Source organism: Corvus brachyrhynchos, unplaced genomic scaffold, assembly GCF_000691975.1.
Source record: "Corvus brachyrhynchos isolate BGI_N302 unplaced genomic scaffold, ASM69197v1 scaffold12, whole genome shotgun sequence".
In the NCBI taxonomy this organism is placed as follows: Eukaryota; Metazoa; Chordata; class Aves; order Passeriformes; family Corvidae; genus Corvus; species Corvus brachyrhynchos.
The window spans coordinates 2,058,148-2,071,335 of NW_008237885.1; the positions used below are offsets into that span (position 1 = coordinate 2,058,148).

Consider the following 13,188-nt stretch of genomic DNA (forward strand, 5'->3'; position numbering starts at 1 on the left):
AAAGAGTGTTTACTCATGCATCTGCAAGTTGTACATGACATAAAAAGGATTTGCCATCTGGGTACTAGAGACCTGGTTCAGAGCTGGTGGTGTGTGTGCAAACATACGCACTGGACTGTGAGGTATGGACACATGAGATGTGCATGTATAAACGTAGGCCTGTATTTATTTATGTGCACACACATACACTGCACTTCTATGCAATAACAAAGTTTAATGCTGTAATTACCTATACTGCAGACTAAGAATCATGTCCTCTTGTTCTGTTTCTTTTTTGGAGAAGGTCAACCCATGCTAATTTTAACAGGTCTCCCTTTCTGAGCGTCAGTGGGCTTCAATGCCCCCAGCACAACACTGTGGTGAGCTGGCTTTTGTCCCTGAAGGATGATGGGACTGGGTTGAATAATCATAGTGCTACAGCCCCTCTGCATTTTCTGCCCAGAGTGATGTTGCTGAAGTCTAGCTCCAGCTTCCCTCCCATTATGATACCATTATGTCCAAGGCACCTGATTTTGTTACCTGCCTTTTGTGTAATTCTCTGGACTCCTCTACAGCAAAGACTCACTTACAGGCAAAGAATACTAGCATACTATTTGCCGAAATTCTCATGGATGAGAAAATTAACATTCCCCCCACCCTCCTTTTTGTTGTTGCCATGGTCACAGGAAAGGAATTAAAGCATCAAAGCCTTCCATTTCCTGATGATGGATTAAGGAAATTATTAATTTGTCTTATAAAAAGGCAGGTTGTGTCTCTGCAATTAATGTTAGAAGGCTCTCCATGAGGGGAATTTCAGCCTCCTGGGCGGAGAAAGCAAAAGCTTCTGCTTGTTCGCCATCTTAGATAGATGCTAAGCTAGGCTATGGCAGTCTGTGCCATAATTCCTGCCTTTATTAGTCACTCCAGATAGTATTTGGCTGCCTAGGCAGTGGTTTCTTTGGGGCACAGTATTAAGAATTCAAGCCCCCCTACAAATTAAGTCCTCTCCTTTATCCATTTTTTTGTGCTCCATCCATGATCTCTCAGGTTTTTTTCCATTGCAGGTTGAGGAAGAGAAAACCCAGGGAAAAAAGCTACTTGCATGTAATTGTCTTTGATATGTTCCTACTCATCTCTTGTCCTGCTTTCCTGGCTCCCTGGTGCCCAGCATCTACCTACTGGTGAGGCAGCTGTTTACCTGGGAACACTTTACAAAGACTGGCTTCACAGTGGAATGTGTTCTCCCAGGGAGCTGCAGGCTTGGCCATGGCCACTGTAATTGACCCAGCACGGGGCATAAAGACTCAGTCTCGTAAAGACTTTCTGATGGATCAAGGCCTCTTTTACCAGGTACAGTGTTTCTTGGTGACCTGTCCTGGCTGGAGCTGCCTATGCTTGCAGGAAAAAATGGGGAGGAAAATATCTCGCCCTGTCTGCTTCTGGTGTCAAAATTCTTTCTATTGCTTCACCTCTTTTTCTCCATTCCATTTTTTATTCTAAACTATCACAGAAAATACAGTTTCTAATTGCAGCATTTGTCTTCAAAATTAGGAGAGAAAACATACCAGCACCAAAACACAGTGATTTTGATCTTGATAGTTATCAAAATTCTCTTGGCTCCACAGGGAGTCCCATTGTCCCAGTCTTCTTTTCAGCAGCCTCTCTGAGCTTAAAGGTGCTGCTTTGGCCTCCCACTGCCAGCAGTGGTGTTGTCTGATGACAGAACCCAGCACACCACACAGACTGTTTTAAATTCATCCTTTCATATTTCTGCTTGTTGCATTCAGATAATTTAGCCTCTTTATTTACCTGATCCCCTTTTCTTCTTCCTAAAAGAGAGTGTCTTAGTGCTTCCCATTGAAACCCATGGAAGTAAATTGTTGGGAGATAATACCTGGTGAGCAAGTGCCGCTGGGGCAGAGGTGGCTGAGTAGCGCTTGTGACACAGAGCAGTGTCTCATGCTAACCTCGTGGCTCGTCCCTTTGATATGGTGTCTGTCAGGCGCTGTGCTTTGCCTACCTTGCCGTGGGAAATGAGGGAACTTGTTTGTCACTTTTTCCTATGCTGACAGGGCACAAAGAAGGAAAGGATCTTTTCTCTGAGCGGTAGGCTCCCATTTCCCTTTGATCTGCTTTACAGGAGCACCCTTCCTCTATGAATGAAAAAAATGCCGGGACTCCTTCTTGGAAAAGATGAATACAATTTGGAAACTCAACAGGAGTTTGCATACCTGCCATATTCCTATGAATAATGCAGTGCTGCTCTCCCAGCGACCACATCCAGACCACACTCAGCTCAGATATCTCTCTTGAGTCAGGAAGACTCCTTCAGCTGATGGAAAGATATGAAACCCTTGTTCCTGGATCTGATGGGTCTGTAATTAAGAGCTTTAAAACCAGTGTTGTAACACCATGAGGGACATTTATTTGGTTTTAAACATGTCAAATGACCTACTGCTCTCAGATGCTGAGCTATAACCCTTAAGGTGTCAGTTGTTGGGGAGAAAATCCATATTTACCTCTCCATATGTGCAATAGTCATGGGGCTTGGTGACATTGGTGTCACAATAGCACTTTGACATGCAAATGGACTGATTTGCAAACGCTACAAAAACCTAAAAAGTCTAAAAAAAGTAAAATATTTCTCCATGTGTACCCTGGTTGTATTTATATATTAGTTAATCTCACTTTGAAGTGTTCCACAGTGTACCAACATAATTTCTTTTTCCTCTGGTCAACAATGGGTATACAATGTGCAGGGTTTAAAGTAGGTCCCAAAAGAGTTTACCTTCCCCACAGATAGCCTTTGAGGACTCAAAAACACAGATACCATCTTCTCTGCCATGCCTTTTCTCTCCAGCTGAGCTGAGTAATTGAGTTGGTAGCCCAGGTGGCACCTCAACACCTCCACAGCCCTTGATACTGAGCTTATTTTGGCCAGCCTGCAGCAAATATGCATTGTGCTCTCCTGTTGGTCCTTATTTTCTCCGTATTCAATACCAGAAGGTCATAATGCTCACCGTAAGCTCTCCTTACGCTGATGTGAGTGTCCAAATGCTGGTGGCCTCATGCAGATATATCTTGGTCTTCAACATCAGGGGTGTGGGGAGAGAAAGATTTATCTACCTAAGGAGAGGGAAGAAGGAGATGCAGACATCATGCAAAAACCATTTACCCATGCCACAGTTTACATTCTATGAAAGGAATGAAGGAATGGAGAAGGAAAGGAAAGAAGGAATTAAACTTACATGTAAATCCCTTTAAACTGAAACATCCACTGTCTAATTCAGAAAGAAAAAATTTATAAATCCCATCTGTCTTCCTATTTCTGTCCTTTCAGGCCCTACAGAGACCCACCACAGGTCCACAGGGGAAGTTTGCAAATGTCTTCTGCTCTATGGCAGTCCTGCTGTTAGCAACACATGCTTTCTAGTGAACATGGAGGATGCTATGCGCGGAAGGAAGGAAGGAAGGAAGGAAGGAAGGAAGGAAGGAAGGAAGGAAGGAAGGAAGGAAAAGTTTAAGGAAGGAAGGAAGGAAGGAAGGAAGGAAGGAAGGAAGGAAGGAAGGAAAAGTTTATGACTTTTCAATATAAATACTAGAAATTGGTTGGTTATGTCAAGAGAAAGATTACATGGGAAAAACTATCTGGTATATTGAGAAAGGATGATTTCTTAATTTTGTAGACACAACAGGTAGAAATGTTTTTAAAGCCCACAGAAAATACCATAAAAGTGTTGCAGCCTGATTAAATGGGTTAAATATATTGGAGGGGAAAAAATGCAATTTTCTGCTCAATTTGCTACCAAGAAGCCAGCTGGCAAAATAATGGCAAAAAATATACAACTCTGCAGAAAATCTTGCCGTGGCACATGGGGTACCACTACTGAGGCACGCTAGGCTTTCAGCAATGGGAGGGGGAAACTGGTTCCTGTCCTGCACCATGACAACATGAAGGACATTATCAGAAAGCTGCTGGTTTTGTGATGGCTTGAGCACAACGGGATGGAGGGAGAACTCATGTTTCATCAAGCCCTGTGGAAAGGCGATAGGGCTAGTGGGAGGGTTTTGGCTCCATGCGAAGGCAGAAGGTGTGTGCATAAAATAACTCTGGCACCAAGAGGTGCACAGAAGAGTGGTAAGCAGGCACCAGATGAGGGCAGCTCCCCCTTGTCCACCTGCACATAGATTTAAAGGTGAGTAATTGAGAAGGTGTAGTAGGGAAGGACACCTTCAGAGAGGTTGCTGCTTAGGAGAGGGTAAAGAAAAGCCGCTCCTGAAGGAAGGGACGCTAAATAAAAATATTCATGCTACGGACACTGATAGTGCTGCAGACTGTAAGACTGGGATAGCCAGTTTAGAAATATTCATCTTGCGCAAGGTGGATAGAAATATAATCTGGTTAACACCCTGGGTAGTGGGGAGAGACTGAAGATGAAGCTGGATGTAGGATCATAGCACAGTGGCTGTCATCCTGCTTTGGCAGTATTAAAAATCCTTCCATGGCTTTGCACTAATGCAGACACCAGTGTTGCTGAAGATTTAAAGCTCCAAACAGATCGGAAATGCTAGGATAGGGGCTGGGTATCTGTATAGTACCAGGAGGAAGATATCAAGCACTGCAAGAGCAGAAAAAGCCAGTCAAATTTATCTATATTGAAGTTGGAGTAGCACTGCTGTGCCTCTGCCCAGCACCTGAGTGTATGGCCCAGTTCAGGTCAGGTACATTCCTGTACTAGGACACCTCTTGAAGCACCCCAGGTGCCTTTGGTGGGGACAGGGCCAGGCACCTCAAGTTAGGCAGGTTGACTAGGGATTCAGCTATGTAAAATATTCAAGGAGAGGATCGCTGGATCCCGAGGAACATGAGTCACCCTTTCATATTTGGCACTCTAGGTCCCACCACAAGAGCATGCTTCAGCACATAGCAGAGCAACTTTCGTGTCTCGGGATGTGGCAGGGTGTTGCAAAAGACTGTCACGGATATTATCTCAATAGTGATTTCTGGCCACACCAAAGTGGTTGGTTTTTTAAAAATGGTTATGATAATAGTTTACCAGGTTACTAATTAGTCTATTAATTTTGAAATGGTTCAGAACAAGGTTGAAAAATGATGATTCATATGTATTGTTTATCAAGAATGATTTCAGAGAGGACAAGTACTTATTACAAATATATCACATTATGAAATCAATAGAAGAAGAAAAAATAAAAAACCCTCAGAAAGTAATGAAAAACCTGAGGAACACCATTCACCTACCAGGATAAGACAAAACATATCCCACTACCTGCTCAGAAAATTAATATGAATGATATGAAAATAAACTACAGACATAGCATTCACTAAGTGTTGTAAGAAGAAATCAATTTATGCCTCTCATCTGCTTACTATCAGTTACATTTCCTTTGTGTCCTGGTGCAGGAGTATACAAAATCGTCTTTTAAAAGGGTCGTCTCCCTGATTTTTCACTCTTTAATCCTAGTCCTGTGTTCAGATGTAATGTCATTTCTCAGTCAGATTTCTCAGTGATTAGAACCCCTCCCCACAGACAAGTTCATTGACAAACTCCAGGAATTAGGGCAATGGGAAGACTTCCACTTTGGTCACAGTAAGGTGTAGGAGTATTGCTGCTGGAAAGCTGAACTTGAGGTTCTTTTTGCAGCTCTTGATGTACTGTTATGACAGAATCACAGAATGGGTCAGGTTGGAAGGGACCAGAGTGGGGTCATCTAGTCCAACCTCTCTGCTCAGACAGAGTGTTCTTAGAACACACTGCACAGGACTGCATCAAGACAAAATCACATTCCTATTGGCCCTGTTGCTGGAAAATGCCTGCTTTGCTTGCCATGCAGAGCAGCGAGGGTGGACTCCCTCCCCGGCTGGAGAACCTGACTCCCAGCCCAGGTTTCCCTGCCTGGTAAGTACACTCTAATTTACATTCCTCCCAAGTTAGTAAGCTCGAGCCTAGCCTTGAATCCTTCTTGAAAATCCTGGACTGATTCATTTTCCCCCTGAAGAAGCTCCTCATAAACTCTGGCTCACCCCACATACATACATTTCATTTTAATTAAAAAATACCTTGCTGGCATGACAAGCTATACAAGTTTTGCTAAAATATTAAATAATAAAAAAAACCCCTCTGAACCCTCAGGTCTCTGTCACAGAGAGATACAATACATCAAACATCTGTCCAGAACAGAACTGAGGATAGTCATAGCATTTGGAGGTTTAACTTCTTTCCATTTATCATTGTGACGTGTTTCAGATTTGGAGGTAAGTTCCTTTGCAGCATGATCATAGGTCACCTTTTTCTTTTCCCCCATAGCTGTATGAAAGTTTTCCTCAATATTTTTTTTAATGGAAAGTCTTTTACTACTTTAAAATATAATTTTTTAAAAAAGAAAATCTCCTCCTCACATTTCCACCTGTTTTGGGCACAGAAATAGGATGCTTTTCTCCATTTCAATTCCTCTCCTATCACATTAGTTGTGCAGTGATTTCTTTTTAGTTCTGCACTGTGCTTTGCCTCTTCCAATTTCAACTCCTCGTTTACAGTCATTGATTCTTCATATGCTGAGGATCTACTCCAGGCTGGCACATTTCAGCCTGTGAAGCTATCCATTAGTCTCAAAGCACTGTTTAAAACTCTTCAGCAACTCCATCTTTGGGGCTTTAATATATCTGTGACAGTGATCTGTCATAGTTTTGCTGTAGGGTTAGGTGTGGGGGTGGAGACATGCTCTTGCTCCACTTTCTCCAGTGTCCCAGGCTCCCTGTCCCAATGCTGGAGGAGGAGATATAATCCACAGAAAGTTGTGTGATGTACTGAGAACTGTGTAGCCAAGTCCATAGAAATAGAGAGCAGTGAGGTGGGGTATAGGTACCACCTCTGGTATGTGGGCAGGCACATCCAGCTGCTGGGGTTCTCAGCCAGCATCTTTTTGGGGCGTTGGGAGAGAGCAACTGAGACCAAGCAGTCATGGAAAGGCATAGTGTAATGTAAACTAGCACAGGGACACTGCTGGATGAGCGCTACCGAGGTGTGTTGAGATGTTGCTCCAGCTGGACAATTAGCCTGATGTTATAAGCCCTCTCTGAAGATGCTACCAGGGCATCTTGGCATTGTGCTATGTGACCACTTCAGCTGCACCCATAGTCTGAGGGTTCAGACACCCAGCAGAGCCGTAAGGGACCTGGGTGGGAATTCCTAGGCAGCTATTTCTGCTGCCTAGAGAGTACTTAATCACAAGGTGCTGGGTGCACCTTGGACTGGAGCACCTTCCTACCTTCTCAGGTAAGGTGAGTTACTGTGCAGAGAAGCTGTTGAGTTATGTGAGACCAGGGAGGTGGGGGGCAAATGCTGAAGGGAGTATATGCAGTGTGCAAGTCCCTGGTTTTGTCTGGTGTTGGAGTCCTACTTTTGTTATGTGCGGATCCTCAGTTGTGATGGCTTTCTTCTGCTGGTCTCAGGGCTCAGCTTGGCTGCACCACATGTTGCAGCTGCTGGGATGCTGGACATCCAGGGCTGAAACCAGGAGCAGCACAGTTAAATCAGTGCGAAGCTGTGCTTCAGCGACTCAGCTGCCCCTCTCAGCCCAGCCTTGCTGGCAGAGGTATACCACTCTCAGTTCCACTACTACTTTATTTTCTGCTTAGATAAAGATCTTCCCACTGTACTTCAAAACAACTACAATGTTTAGGCATTCCTAGAGGTGTCCCCAGGGAATTTCTCTTTGTACCAGGGTGTATGTTGATATAACTTCTTATCATCCAAACTAATGTTTTAATCTGTTTTTGAATGTCTCTTTCAGTGACAGTCCTCTGGAGTGTATTTCTTGGCCATATAAATTCCTTTCCTGTTCATCCATGCACTTAATTTCAAGAGCAAGCCACCTTCATGGCAGAGGCGTTCCACCTGTGAGCCATTTTGATGAGGTTTCCAAAAGTGTGGTCTAGTAGATTTAATATTTATTGTTATTTGTAGGGTGTTTAATACTTATTTATTGCCTGCACAGAAATAACATTTGAGGCTTCCAGTAGCTCAAGAAAACAAAGTCCAGCTAGACACCATTAACAGACTGTGTACAAGAAGAGGAGGAAAAGCAGCAAAGAAACGTCACCAAGCTGACATTTCTAACGTGATTTTGTAGTGAAAAAAACCCAGAAGGAGCAACTGCAGATAGTCTTACCCACTGTCTGAAATCCTGAGCAGCACTGTATATGGCGAGGTAGGTAAGAAATTGCATTGTGGAGAATTACAGTGTTAATTGCTAAGGGAAGTTTGCCTTTCAATCCTCACTGTTGAGTTAGAAAAATGTGACCGACACATGTATGTGACCGATAGTGTAGCCATGACCTTCTTGGTTTCTCTCTTCTGCACCAAGACCTCAGCTCAGCATGCCATGGTCCCTCAGCCCCCTTCAATGACCTTGGTTATAAGTGCCCAGCTGGAGATGTTTGGGTGCCTAGAGAGGAGGTGAGAAGGCAGGTTCTGGCAAAGCTGATGCCTTACAGCAGGGCAGGCAGCTGCCAATCAGCCATCCAGGGGCATGAACCCATGTGGATGTGATTGGCCCATACCTCTGTTCAGAACCTCTGCACCAGCCTGTCTTTCTAGGGTGTTGCTCTTTGAGGCAGCAGCCCTGGGTCCTCCTCACAGGCTTCTGTGACCACAAGACATGGACTTAAGGTAAAATAAATTTTTAGAAAGTTTCTTTGTGCAGCTAGTCTCCTTGTGTTGGAATGTATCCTGGGTTTTATTCCAGCTAATGTGTCATGATTCTCAACATCTATATAAACACTAGTCCATTTTTAAATCCTCTTTTTCTAACCTCAGTAGTATCTGTGGCTTAAGGCCCCACACATTAATTATATGTTGTGTAATAAAGCATTTCCTTAGCAGCCCCTTAATTTATACAGCAGAAAATGTCTACTAGGTAGCATTTCACCTACCTTGCCTGTGTTTCCTATTATTAATTTACTCTCAAAACTGGTATCCCAATTTACCCATCAAGCATTTCTCTCTCTGCCAAGAGTTCTCCCTTGTCCATTTTGAAGTCAGAGATCATCTCTCAGCACGACATGGCTTTCAGTGGGTGCTTCTAAGTCATAGTTTCAACATTATTTCCTAAATGTTTTTGAAACAAGTTAACCTTGACTTGCTTCAGAGTTTCCTGGGCTCCTGGTGTTCCTGCTCTCTGTTCCTCTCAGTTCTGTCATGGACCTTTTTCTCCCCATCCCTCAGGGTTATCCTATGCCCAATACCGTGCAGAAAGTCTTGCATTTTTTGTCTTCTGAGGCTGCTCCAATTACTTCACAAATGACAATTCTCTTTGAGACCCATAGTCTTGTCCATTTTTGGAGAAACTGACAGGAAAATCAGAGATCTCTCTGGAAAAGGGATGAAGCAAGGGCAGCCTTCTCAAAGATTCGAAGGAGTTTATTGAGCAGTGGTTTCACCCTGCTTTCCAAGCTCTGGGGTTTATGTAATGATGGAGAGGTTCAAAACTTCTGTTTCATTGCATTACTAGAAAAAAAAAATTCAAAAAGACAATGGTAAACATGTGCTCGTTGCTTGTTTTATAGGGGAGGTGCAAGGAATTTGCCCCATTTCCCACTCTGCACACCTGTTCAGAGACAGAAAACTTTACACTATTATCAATTAAGTGGTAAGCAATGAGAGGTACTGATGAATTTTTTTAGGCTCAGAAGAGTTTCTGTGCTGCTTACTCATGGTAACATTCTCCTCCACGCCACATGGGCTTGGCTGATAGTGTGGCAGACCCAGGAGTTTAACTACCTATATAAACCCTTGCAAAAAATACAGTCTGGTGATGTTTTCTTGCGTGGTATGATTTTCATTCTTTTGCCCTTAAATGGCTGTAGGTGTTTCCAATTAAATCAATTTTACGAAGAGTTAAGATAGCCATAAAAATGTCCTAAGTCTGCAGATATTTCAGATGCAAGGCTCCCATCCAGATGGAATTTTTAAAAACAAAATTTTGTGCAACTTTCAGTGCAGGATTTTCTTTCTGGGTTTTCCTAATGTTGAGAAGTTTGAGTCTCTGACTGCCTGTGTGTGTACACATGCATCTGTGGTCTCTGCTATTTCAAAACTATAGTATTGAGGAAGCATAACCTTTTTACAGACCAAAGTTCACACACAGTTTTTTTCTTTGTCTCTCTTTATCCATTTTATTTATATGTATGATTTTAATAGCTTCACCCCTAGCTGTAAATAGATAGATACATAAGCAAGCAAATGCTGGGGTTTAGCATGCTGGGAGGCGTGGACTGAAACTGGATTTGTGTGGCTGAGGATCTATGCACTGAGCTGAATGTAATTGCCTCTAGTTCCTGAGCACAACATCTAATTTGTGGATTTAAAAGTCCATAAGTGCTCATTGCCATGATGGATCATAACAGCTTCTGAGGCAGTTTTTCAGCACCAACGTGGTAAAAGATATTAATTTAAAATTACTCTGCATACATGCATTTTTCTGCATCTGTGACAGACCATCAGTACTGACCACTGTAATGAAGGGGATCCATTATGGACTCTCCTGTGTTCCCAGAGGAGAAATCATGAAGGACAAATAAAGGGAACTGTGTAGACACACAAACAAATTTTTCTATAGTGCTGATAGTCTTGAGCTGAAATAAAGGAACAAGGTAACCTGGTGCCTCTTTCAGGCAAAGAGGTTAGCGTGTGCAAGCTTAAACCCAAACTGGTGCTGTCTGCCATCTCCATCAGCCCCATTTCAGGCTGTGAGAGGCACAGGTGCAGAGGGCTTTTGTGAGCTTGCCCTTATTCACCACATCTGCGCCTAGGTACTGCAGATAGTAGAAACTTCCATCAGGGGTCTCTGGCTAGCAGATGATCTTTACACATCACACCAGTGATACATGGAAATTCAGAGAAGTCTGAGGAAGGGGTTGAAGCTTTTTCACTCTGTTTCTATAAGGGGCAAATCTGCCACATGTGGACACAGGCCTTTGACCACAGTGCAGATGTGCCAGCACAGTGAGCCCTTGCACAGACATCCCAACTATGCCATAGTGCTAAGCTCCCTGGAATTATCCTGCATGTGCGTGCAGAGCATAAAAGAACCACTTAAAAAAAACCCCATCACAATCTGGTGGCTGGGGCTACACTTTAAGGCAAGCTGCTAAAAGTCATGGCTGCTGGATGCTGTGAATATTACAGGACCATGTCTGGAGGAGACACGTGAGAGGTGGCAAGAGAGGCAGCCCCCTTCCCCATGTCCCTTTTTATAGCAAGTGTGTGTGTAGGATTGAGAGGGTGACTGCATCTGTGTTGGTGGGTGAGGGGATCGGAGACCAAAAACTCACACATAAAACCACAGGCTGCTGCTGCTCCTGGTAGGAGCTCCCAGTCTAAAAGGGGCTTTGCTCAGAGGATCTCAGCTGCCTCTTGCCTAGATAAGGTTTGGCAAGTCAGATGAGGAACAGATACACCTGAAAAGCAGAAATCTAATACCTTGGGTTTGGTTTGTTTTTCAGATTGTGAAATGTGGCAGCGGGAGAGGTGAGGAAAGGGGTCCTGAGGAGGCACAAAATTCAAGTGACAAAAAGCCAAGCCCTGCTTCAAGGAGGATTTGTCTTCTGCTGTGCACAAGCACAAAGAATCCTGAAGAGATGTGGTAGCTTGAGGGGACAGTTTAGCAACATGCTTCTTTCTGCCAGAAACCAGGTCCTCTCCTCAGCTGGCAAAAGCTGCAGACAGCCCCCTCCTTGTCTGCATGGGGATCATTTCTGTATAACGTGAAACGAGGGGGAGGGAGAACAATTTTCCCTTCACAGCAATTATTTCAGCTTTTAATAAATATCCAGGGTATGTGTACAAAATATATTCAATATATGTAGCGCCTGTTTAATGTATAATCACAAGTTGCTGTGACACCCATGAGAGAAAATAGGCACATGCAGCATTTTTGTAGTATATGTTGCGTAGCTCAATGTTTCTCTCTCATGGATACATATTGTATATTATCTGTGCATTTACAATGTGCATGCATGCTTACATAGTTACATATTTTTCTGTTGAGAGGAGACTGATTCTTAAAATTCTGTAGCATGGATATGTTATATAGTATGTAGAGGTCAGATGACTGTTTTGATAATTTTACCGTTTTGGGGATTAAATTAGAAAAATGTAAATTACCTAGAGCCTGAGGAGCCTAAGTTTCATATTCAGGAGTAATTTAGGAAGAAAGTCCCCATCATGTAAATGAACTTTGTACTGGCTTTTTTGAACTGAACTTGATTTTATATATATGTAAGTATTTAAATATTGCAAAATGCTTGTATATGATCTCTTTCTGTCTGAATGTAATGATTTGAACTTTTGAAATGCACAGATAACAGCTCTAATGGGACCTTTGTCCCACTCTTAGAAAAATTTTTAAAGAAATCACTCTTGGCAACCGTAGTACAAAAACTGCTCAGAATTAAGCTTAAATCTTAAGTGTCATGTGCCTATGATTTTGTGAAAGTGTTTGTGATGGGGCAGTAAGGCTGTTCAAGGTCTGTGTGTTGTCAGGCAGACCTGCAGTGCACACAGGCTTCCAGTATGGCTGTGTTTCCATGAAATACTTTCTGTGTGGTATCATTCTTTTCAATCATGCTTTGGGTCATAAGACATGGGTTAATGCATCCTTTCCCAAAAAAGTGCCAGCAAAGCCTTTATACTCTGCCCCAACATGGGCTGTTCTGTAAATGCTACCTTTTATTAAAGAAATATTTTGGAACAATCGCAGAGAGTTTTTAATAACCTTATTGGCACTCCAGCCTTCTGCCTCTAAAGCCAGATGACTTGGGGCTCTGTAAACACTGGCAGCACTTTCTTCATGTCAGTAGCCTTATTGACTTCAACTCTGTACAGAACCTGTAGCAAAACCGAGAGTGCACCTCAACCACATGAATAGGGCTTTTTTCCCCCTTTAAAACTTTTCACCATACATCATGCTGTCATAATTTTATGTTATAGGGAAGCTCAGGAATTTCCAGGATGATGAGCAAGCATCCCACAGGAAAGCAAAAATTCTCCCCTCACTTGGTGGAAACCTGTCTACTCTCAATTTACCTCACAGAAAAACTTCAAGCTGGTCCCAAGCAAGCGCCACATTGAGCCTTGGCTATTGCAAGCCTACAGAAGTCAGTAGGAATAAGGGAAGGATAGGACAAGT

The 13,188-nt window shown here is 43.1% G+C and overlaps 1 long non-coding RNA gene across 1 annotated transcript; it reads left to right on the forward strand.

Annotated features, from left to right (window-relative positions):
- The first annotated feature begins 6,338 nt into the window (after nt 1-6,338).
- On the forward strand, nt 6,339-12,731 carry LOC108446306. Its single transcript, XR_001861459.1, has 3 exons — nt 6,339-7,274; nt 7,792-8,208; nt 11,504-12,731. It is a non-coding gene; the product is annotated as an uncharacterized LOC108446306 (long non-coding RNA).
- Nucleotides 12,732-13,188: the final 457 nt, after the last annotated feature.